This window comes from Pteropus medius, unplaced genomic scaffold, assembly GCF_902729225.1.
Source record: "Pteropus medius unplaced genomic scaffold, Ma_sr-lr_union100, whole genome shotgun sequence".
In the NCBI taxonomy this organism is placed as follows: domain Eukaryota; kingdom Metazoa; phylum Chordata; class Mammalia; order Chiroptera; family Pteropodidae; genus Pteropus; species Pteropus medius.
Genome location: NW_024342257.1, coordinates 3394587 through 3405128, shown reverse-complemented (window position 1 = coordinate 3405128; position 10542 = coordinate 3394587). Strand labels below are relative to the sequence as shown.

Sequence of the window (10542 nt, the reverse complement as noted above, 5' to 3'; positions counted from 1 at the left end):
TGAATATCCAGGATAGTTCTGGGCTTTTTTGATTTCTCAATTCTGAGATTTTGGCTTACCGTGGGACAATGTTTTGGGTTATCTCTAAGGGTTTCAGGTAAAACTGAATTTCTTAATCTACTGAACAGCCTGACTGTTCAGATAAGAGGAACTGAATTGACATCTATTTAGGAGATTCTGCTTGGAGATGAGCTATGAATTATAACTCCACTAGAAACTTTTACTTTTCTCTCCTCAAAACTCTGATTTTCTTCTAGTCCAGCCATGCTCACAGGGATTTTAAGCAGATTAATTAGTGCTTGAAAAGCACCTTTATAAATGAAAAGTAGCTAAGTACTAATATAATCTTTTAAACTCTGGATGTTTGCCTTTTTTATTCATATTACAGTTCTAATTTCATATTTTTTCCATAATGTCACCACATTGTAGGTGAGCTCCCAAAATAGACAGTTACTAGGACTAAAACTGTTGTATGACCCAATATGCAAAATAGCTCTGGGAAAGGAATGCTGCATTTGACTTGATTACAGCAATGGTCTATTCTTTTAAAAGGATTTTTGTTTATTCAATGTCATCACATAGTTTTTCAGGGATTTGGAAATGAGAGAATTTTGTATTTGGTATGGCGCAAAAAAAGCTATTTATGTAACAGTCATCAAAGATTAGCTATAATACCATGGAAAGTTTGTTTCAAAACTCAGACATGGAATTTCAGTTTAGCAATAGGTCAGATTAATTTTCATAAAAATCTGGTTATTGTCATTACATTTTCACAACTAAAGTTTAACGGGTTGTGGTGAGATATTTATCTTCCAAGACTGATTTTAAAATATTCATTTGGATTTATAACCAAGTGCCTATGAGAGAAATAAGTCAAAATATTAAACCTACAGGCGATGCAGAAATACCATTGAATTGTAATGATTTTCTATGCTAGTTCACCTTTTCCAGTGTCTTGCTAAAGTAAAAGCTAATAACATGAGCTGAAGCTACCAAGGTTTGAAAGAGGCAGGTTACTGCAAGGTGGCTGAAAGAGTATGTGGGTGTATCATTGTTTCTAACTTTGAACAAGTTTAAACTTTGGTAGCTGCTCTATAATTAGTACCTAGATGTTATAATAAAGGAATATTTGTTAGTTTGCTGCATCTACCTGAATGGAATGAAGATCTACTTACTGTTCCTCGTAAGGTAGATAATGATCACTTAATGGTCTTTTGGGCTAACTCTATGCATTACAATGTTAAGGATACCAAAAATTTAACTACCTTGTCAAATTCATTTATTAATTTTATAAACCTTTCTTTAGGAAATAATGCTTTATTTGTTTTTGGCCTTTAACAATTCTGTAGTATAGTCTCTGAAAAATTAAGTGAAGAAAATTGGTATGTTATACCACAAAGATGTATATCTTAAATTCTGATGTAGTTTTTTGTTTGTTTGCTTCCAACTGTATTAGTCACTTTTTATTCTTTTGGTAATCTCTTCCAGAGTTAACTACTTTTGTTTGTAGGTGATGAAATGTCTGAGGAATTCACTTCAGGTGTTAGCTCTACTGTGAGCTTGGTCTTTCCCTTTACTTCAGCTCAGAAATAAGACTTTTGATTCTTGTTTTTTTTGTTTGTTTGTTTGTTTTGGTTTTTTTATATATATTTCCATCCAGAAGTAATTTTCACTGTAGAAATAACCCGAAGACAGTCTTACACTTTATAGTAGTGGTCTACAACCAGGCTCTAGCTTTTCCAGGAACACAACACAGGATGTTTTTAAATATGTATTAAACTAAGAGGCATTCTCTCAAATAAGTTTAAGTGCATTTTATTTTTAGATGACCCACATGACATGTTTTTCTTAAAACAAAACAAAACAAAGCAAAAAACAATGTCTCTACTCCAAACACTCCAAATAAATCAAAGTCAAAATAAATGAAGACCTCAAGATAATATCAATCTTATTTGTCTTAGTCCTGGTGTGTGGATGAAAAGCAGCAACCTGTCATGATGACCAGCGATAGCTCCAAATGGCCAAATTTGTTAACATTTTTCTATTTTTAAATCATCCTTAAAGAAAATCATATATGGGGTCACACTATCCTCACAGTAGTCCAGCAGAGCAACCATGACATCAGGATTCACTTTTTCACCAATAAAGAACTGGTAGGTTTTTTTTTTGAAATTAGCAAGGATGTGCTTGATTCCTTCTGTAGCCCCTGGCATAGATGGTTTTACTCTTTTCGGTCTCTGTTCTTCAAGTTTCCCTTTGATCGATATCATTTAACCTTTAATCTACTTCTTGTAGGCTTATTTTGCGAAGCTGATTTCCAGCAAATTATGGTTCATGACAATATCGACAACAGTGATTACTGTGCTTTCAGTACCTTCGCCCTCTGTGCCTTCAGAGAAGGCATTTCCACCAATGAGCGAATCATCAATGTTACTCTCTGTCTTACTGACCATCTTCCCCTCCACCCCCAGGCACAGCCTGTAAACAATCTCCTGGATCTTGTAAATGTTGGAGAACATCTCATTTTAGCTGATGAGGTCTAGGTAGATAAACATGATGGCGACTGGAGGGAAACGATGGTGGCGCTGGCATAGCAGGAGCCTGGAACTCGGGGCCAGCACGATGCAGGACTGGCGCTCAGGGGGAGGGGGAAGTGGGCAGAAAAGCCTGATGTGGTTTTCTAAACTATTGCAACGTGAAAAAATGAGTTGGACATTTATACCGTAAAGTGTCTTATGAAGACATGTCTTCAATAATGACTATGTCAGATACATTTAGTCAGTTAAAGAATAACAAATACATGAGCAGAACTGGAATACTGGACAAACTATTTTTAATGGAAAAAAGTCAGAAAATTATTGCCTATGATATTCAATAGATAAACTGAATGGCTAACCTCTAGGGGGTGCTTATATATTAAATTTGACAACTAAAGGGTGAACGTGTGCTACTTTACCTATGGATTACAAAGTGCTTAAGAGGTAGAAAGCTAATGGTAAGAATGAATGACCAAATTTCAGTGTGTATAAAGGTTAATAGAGAGGTGCTATTGGCCTATATGTGGCCAGTGAGGTTGCAGTTTTATCAATTTACTAAGAACCAGAAGAAGGATGGATTTTAGAGCTACTCAAGATGAGGGGGGAATTATAAAACACTTCTGGGAACTAAGCAAATGTTATCATTGGGCAACAGATGAACGGTGACAGATACAATTTAGTATATCTGCGTACAAGTCAATGCACACTGGAAAAAAAATTAAACTGCTTGCATACCCTGAAAAATTTGGAATTAGTATATCTTGAGAGGGCAAAACAAAAAACAAAAAACAAAAACAAAAACCCATAAATGTCCAACAAAGATAGTTCAGTGAATTTGTCTGCTCAGTATTTAGCTGTGGTCAAATGCTGAGCAAAATATTAAAAGTGTTTTGAAACAAGTGAAGAATTACTCAAAAGATATAATGATATACCACATACAGATACCTAAGCTTTGTGACCACAATGCACAAGAAAAACAATACATACAATAGTTACTTGGCTTTGATTAGAGCAAACAAATGTTTTTCGACTTTATTTTAGTATCATGAAACACAATTAAGGATATACTTAGTATTTCTCTGTCCCTTAGTGTCATAAAATAAAATAGGAAAAGAAAACATACAGAACCACAGATATTTAGCACAAATAAGTAAGGAAGAGAATATCTAATGACAATAGAAGGTGGTACCAGATAGTAGCTATGAACACGGGCTTTGAAATCAGACACACCAAATTTCCAATCCCATCTCATCTATAAAATAGCAATCCTAAATAAATGAGATTAACACAATGTGTGGCTTATGATACCCAGTAAGTGAGAGTTTGAAAAAATGTGGACTTCCTGTCAGATATTCTGATACTTTTATAGATCTCAGTAGCTCCAACTGAACTGCTTATGTTTTTTAATAAAATTTTTGTACCGAAATATAACAACATGCATTCCAAAAAGTACACAAATCACAAGCATACATCTCCATGAATTTTCATAGAATAAAAAGACCTGTGTAACCATCACCCAATCCAAGAAATAGAACATTACTCAAACTCAGAAAGTCTCCCTCATCCCCCTTCCCACTCATTATCCCCCTTTTCTCCAAACCTAATTACGATTTAGTATCATAGATTAGGTTTGTGTTTTTGAACTTTATACAACTGCAGTCAAAGGGTAAGTAGTCTTTTATGTCTGACAGCTTTCATTCAACATTATGTTTGTGAGATTCAACTATGCTGCTGTCTATAGTACTTTTTATTTTCATAGCCATGAAGCATTGAATTATCTAAATATACCTTAGTTTATGTATCCATTCTCCTGATGATAAACATTTATTTTCTGGTCTCATATAATGCTGCTGTGAAATTTCTTGTACACGCATCTAGTGAATATATGTATGCATTTATTGGGTATGGAATTTCTGAGTCATAAGATAAGCATATACTCAGCTTTATTTAAGACAGAGAAGCAGTTTTCCAAAGTGGTTAGACCAATGTACACTTCCATCAGCAGCGTATAAGAATTCTAGTTGTTCCACATCCTAACCAACACTTAATTTTGAAAAGTTTTTTTTTGCTGTTGTTAATTTTAGTAATTCTGGTAGGTATCATCATTTTCTAGTAAGGCATGTTTCTTGTTTTATACAGGAAAAACAATGGTGGAAATTTTTGGTTATCCGAATTAAATAAAATTAGGCATGCTGAGTAGAATTACTTGGATATATCTCTATTCCCCATTCCTTTTCTCAGGCTCAAGTTTCATAATTGAAGGCTTTAAAAGTAAAGCAAACCCCAGCAAGTTATTTTGTGGGTATCAACAAGCTGATTTTAAAGTTTATACGAAGTGGCATAAGACTCAGAATAGCCAACACTGTATTCATTGAGAAGAATAAAGTCAGAGGACTGACGCCATCTGACTTTAAGATTTACTATAAAGCTACATTAATCAAGACAGTGATGTATTGTTGAAAAAACAGACAGATAGATTAGTGGAATAGAATAGAGAACCCATAATTAGACCCACACAAATACAATGAACTGATCTTTGACGAAGGAGCAAAGGCAATATGATGGAGAAAATATAGTCTTTTCAACAAATGGTGCTGAAACAACTGGACATCTACAGAAGAAAAAAAATGAATCTAGACAAACCTTTCACCCCTCACAAAAATTACCTCAAACTGGATTAGAGACATAAATGTAAAATGCAAAACTATAAAACTTCTACAAGATAACTTAGGAGAAAACCTAGGTGACCTTCAGTTTTGCAATGACTTTTTACTCACACTAAAGGCAAGATCTATGAAAAAAGATAATTGATATTAAAATTAACAACTTCTGCTCTGCAAAAAAACATTGTCAAGAGATTAAGAAGACAAACCAGAGACTGGGAGAAAATGTTTGCAAAATACATATCTGAAAAGGGACTGTCGAAATATACAAAGAACTCTTAAAACTGAACAATAAGAAAACGAACAACCTGATTAATAAAATGGGCAAAAGATCTGAACAGACACCTCCCCAAAGGAGATATACAGATGATAAATAAGCATATGAAAATATAGTCAACATTATATGTAATTAGGGAACTATAAATTAAAATAACAATGGAATACCACTAACACATCTATTAGAATGACTAAAATCTAAAACACTGACAACACTAAATGCTGGTGAGGATGTGGAGCAACAAGAACTCCTGTTGCTGATGGGAATGAAATATGGTACAGTACTTTGGAAGACAATTTTATCGTTCTTTATAAAATGACACATTTTTACCATACAATCTAGCCATCATGCTCCTTGGAATTTACCCAAATTAGTTGAAACTTATGTCCACACAAATATCTGCACGAGTATGTTTATAGCAGCTTTATTCGTAATTGCCAAAATTTGGAAGTAACCAGGATGTTCTTTAGTAGGTGAATGGATAAATAAACTGTGATATATCCAGAGAATGGAACATTACTTAATGCTAGGAAGAAATGAGCTATTAAGCCATGTAGAGACTGGAGGAAACTTAAATGCATATTACTAAGTGAAAAGCTAATTTGAGAAGGCTACATTCCAAATGTATGACATTCTGGAAAAAGCAAAACTATGGAGAAAGTTAAAAGATCACTGGTTGCCTGGGGCTAGGTGGGAAGGAAGGATGAATAGGATTTTTAGGGCAGTGAAACTATTCTGTATGAAACTACAAAAGTGAATACATATCATTATACACTTGTCAGAACCCATAGAATGTACAACACCAAGAGTGAACTCTAATGTAAACTGTGAACTTTGGATGATAATGATGTGTCAATGTAGGTTCATCATTTGTAACAAATGTACCACCCTGGTGCAGGATGTTGATAGTAAGGGAGGCTGTGGGTGTTGGTGGGGGGCAGGGAGTCTATGAGAACTCTCTGCACTTCCCACTTAATTTTGCTGTGAATGTAAAACCACTATAAAAAATTAAGTCTATTAAAAAATGTTAAGCAGAAGCAAAAGGTTCCTAGGGGATGTACTAAGGACGTAGCCATTAATGGGCTTTATCATAAGAATACTGGAAGGCCAAGCATTTCAGGACTTTTTAAAAGCTTGCAAGCTTTTACTCAGACCTATCAAGTTCTCAATTAAAATTATGTTTTTATTGTCTTCATTATCTAAGAATGGAGGGGGAAACTGGAAATACATATCTAGGCTTCTATTTATTTTCTACCTTGTGGTGTAGGGGTGGTCTTTATGTAGGTAGTCACCTACATGGTAGATGATTAAAGGCTACATTTGCCCTAAAACCTCACTTCCTATTATGGCATGGTGTCTCCTTTTTCTTCTAGATTGAAATATCCTGCTTGCTTCTCATTTTTAACATACCTAGTAAGTAGCCTATCATTTTTAACATACCTAGTAACTGACACATATAAAGTGTTCAATAATTGTTCGTTGAATAGTTATTGATTCCGATTTTTTAAAATGAGATAAACACCCCCACCATGTAAAAAGAAGAAATTTGAATATTTTCTTTTTACCTCTTGAACTTGTCAAATTCTTAGAGCCTACATATCTCATAATTTCCTTTTAAATTAATTTGTTTATCGTTCTTCTTACAAGGGCAAATAATAGGACTTTGAAACAAAAAGACACTTTCAAAGTAGGTTGACAGTCTAGTTGATTCGAATTCACTGATGTTGCAGTGAGACATGCTCATTCCCAAATGGGCTGATTTCCATATTTGGGATATAAAATGTACATATAAATGAGAATTATTCATACCTTTTATTTATTGTTTCTCCTAGTAGAAATGGCAGATGGCACTCTAGAGCCTTTAAATATAATGAAAACCAAATTAGAGGCTATTTCTATGGGTTCAGCTTTATTTCTTGTTCTTTTCCTTCCTGTTATACTACTCTTACGGCATTATTGCTTCTCCCTGTAACTTCCTTTTTCCATGCAAAGTGTCAACAGTGTGCATCTTCTGTCATTATGGCCACTACCTTACCACCTAGTCTGGCCCCAAATCACTATAATGCCTTCATAGGCATATACCCACTTCTTTCTGAATTTTCTGATTGGTGAGGCTTTGATTTTGTATGGATATCTAACTAACCTGCTTTGGCATTAAAATAGTTTGAAATTCTGCAAAGCACCCTAGAAAATGTATGTAAAAACAACAATTTAGGTAAATCAAATAAAGATCGCACATTTGTATGAAAACCATCTGTGATGAGGTTATGGTATGGAAAGAGAGAAGTTATAAGCAAGTAAGTCCTGGTCCTGCTGCATATTAGATGAATGTAATGTGAGATCAGGAAACAAATCCCTTTAGAATGTTTTATTATCCAATCTCAGAGTGTGAGATATTTGCTCCCCCCACCCCCGACACATACACTGTTGAGCACTATGTCAGAAAGATGTGAATTAAATCGGTAACTAAAAATACATTTCCTAAGGTTCTGGGCCTTGAAATGATAATTGAGTAAATACTATCCTAGTGTCTGACTTTACTTCAAAAAGTGTTTTACAAATTTACTTATGAGCATGGCCTCCAAAAAGATAAATTTTGTAAAGTAGTCCTTTATTTTTCAGTTTTTCCTTTGAAATGCCAACAAAGCTCAAGCAGTCAACAACTTCCTAATCCATGTGTTTTAGCTCATAAGAATCTAGTTATTCCACAAATATCTGTTTTTCTCCCATCACACCAATATTGTCTCATGTATTAGAAGCAGTCTTCCACTGTTTATCTATAACAACAGCAGATTTTCTAAGTCTTTTAAGTACTCCTTTAGATCCATTATATTCAGAAGGTAGTAGCAATAAGCCAAATCCTACTAAGATGGAATGAATGATTACTGTTCTCTAGTTACTTTGTCCAAATATGGGCTCCCAGTTTATGCAATCCAGTACAGAAGTTCAAGCGCTACCAAACTTTTCCAATCATTGTTACTCGACTTTCGACATCACTATTACTGTTAGACAGGTACATGGGTTGATAACAAGTGCCAGTTTACTCTGCCCTTTATCCAGACTTGGCCAAACTAAAGTGAAGACATTTAGATGGAAAAGAATGGGAGTAGGTTTAATTCCCTAGGGCTTTTTATGTGAGTACTCTTTAGGCTGGATTGAAGAGAGCACAAACTTTGTGAAAATATTTTAATGGAAGGATCAAGTAAAACTCAAAATTGTGTCATTACTTAGCAGTGCCTGGAGCCTGTGTCTCCCTGCCACCATTATCACAATAAACTTATAGAGGTGTAAAACTATGCAGAGCTATGTCAGACACATTAAAATAACATCTGCTAAATGTCTCTGATGGCATATTTCTTTCCTTCTTATTCTTTTCCATTCATCATTTTCTCTTTACTGAATTTTGAACTGAGCTGAAATAGAAAACAGAAACAAACGATAAACGTTACTATGGTTCCTCTAGTGTGTAGCTGTTTTTGCTGTTTTATTTTTGTTTTTATATTTTGTTTTTTTCTAACAGTGTTCTAAGAAATACTAAAGGACAGCATAAATGTAATATGTATAAAGAGAAAATATGTTTATCTCTATCTACTTAGGAATTTTCTGAAAATAATAAGTTTATAGAAATATCATCTTTAAGAGTTGAGGCAGTATTATCACTACTTCTGAGAGATACCTTTACAATTGGCAAAACATACTTAAATTTGCTTTGGTTATCAGAGGTATCAGAGTTTGGATCATTACTTAACCATCATCTCCTCCCGTAGTGCCTATCTGGTGAACCATCTGGTCACTCATGGCAGAAATCTAAAAATCATCCTTGAAATGTTCTTCTCTTTAAATTCACACATCTGATCTATGTTGATTCTACCTCGATATATTTTGAGTCTCTTCTAGAGACCTGTAATCAGTAACTCTAATTCCCATAATTCCCATTTCTACTATCTTATTTTTGTTTTTTAATCAGCTGGATGATTATAAATCTATCTAGTCTGCCTGCCATCAGTCTCTCCTCTCCCCAACACTCCTAAATAGTCTAACGAAAATGCAAATATTAGGTCATTTAAAAATCTATAAGAGACTCTGCTGACTTTATAACAAAGCCCACATTCCTTAATGTGAGTTACAAAAAACTGGTCTCTACTTACCTCTCCAATTTCATCTCTGGCCACTTTTCCTTCTTAATTCCAACCAGTTTGGTCTCCTTACAGTTTCTTCTTCTTGAAGGCTTCTCTCTCCACACCTTTGTACAAACCATTGAAAGTTTCATGAGTCTGGGAAGTTTCTCTTATACTCTCTACTACCAAACACTAATGCTCTTTATATTATTTAGAATTGTGTTTAATGGCACATAATAAAAAAGTAAATACAATGGCTTAAACAAAATGTCCAAAAGAAATAGAAGTTGTATGATATCATCAAGGACTGAGATTCCTATTTTTTAATTTAACCATTATTACAATGAGATTTTTGTACTCACGGCTGCAAGATGATGATTCCATCTCTAGGTTTTATACCTGCATTCCAAGCATGAAGAAAGGGAAGAGTGAAGAACCTGTCAGTTAAGCTTGTTTTCAGCAGGAAAAAAATGATTTTCAACAAAGCCTCATCCGATAGACTTTTACTTACACGGTCACTCATACCTAAATTTGATATAGTTTTAAACTAGACACAATGCTGTCTAGTTCTGTTTGTGTATGGGAAGGGAAGAATGAAAACTGTCTGTCAAATCCTTTTACCTGGTCACCTCTTACAAGATTCAGATCAAGGTTCACCTTCTCTTGGAAGCTTTTCATGATACCATGAGTCTAGGCTAAGGGTTCTCCTCTGTATTCTCAGATTAGTGCCTGGAAAATAGAAGGCACTCGACACATTTGGTTGATTTATTAAATGAATGGGTGAATGTCACCTATATTTCTTGTGCTTTTAGCACACTGGATGTTTGCTCCTTCATGAAACTGTAAGTTTTCTAAGGCCAATGGATGTATTTCATTCATCTTGGTATTCCACAGTATCTGAAATACAGTAATCATTTAATAAATGCTTGTTAGGTGAATATGTAACA

The 10542-nt window shown here is 34.5% G+C and overlaps 1 long non-coding RNA gene and 1 pseudogene across 1 annotated transcript in view; both read right to left on the bottom strand.

Moving 5' to 3' along the window:
* Window positions 1–2030: 2030 nt before the first annotated feature.
* On the bottom strand, window positions 2031–2555 carry LOC120599877 (translationally-controlled tumor protein-like; annotated as a pseudogene).
* A 6038-nt stretch (window positions 2556–8593) lies between these two features.
* Window positions 8594–10542, bottom strand: part of LOC120600001 (uncharacterized) — a 31830-nt gene continuing 29881 nt past the window's right edge. Inside the window, exons 3-5 of the long non-coding RNA XR_005652051.1 lie at window positions 9958–9994; window positions 9626–9720; window positions 8594–8890 (exon numbers count right to left, since the gene is read on the bottom strand). This is a non-coding gene — a long non-coding RNA (uncharacterized LOC120600001). The remainder of the gene's footprint in view (window positions 8891–9625; window positions 9721–9957; window positions 9995–10542) is intronic.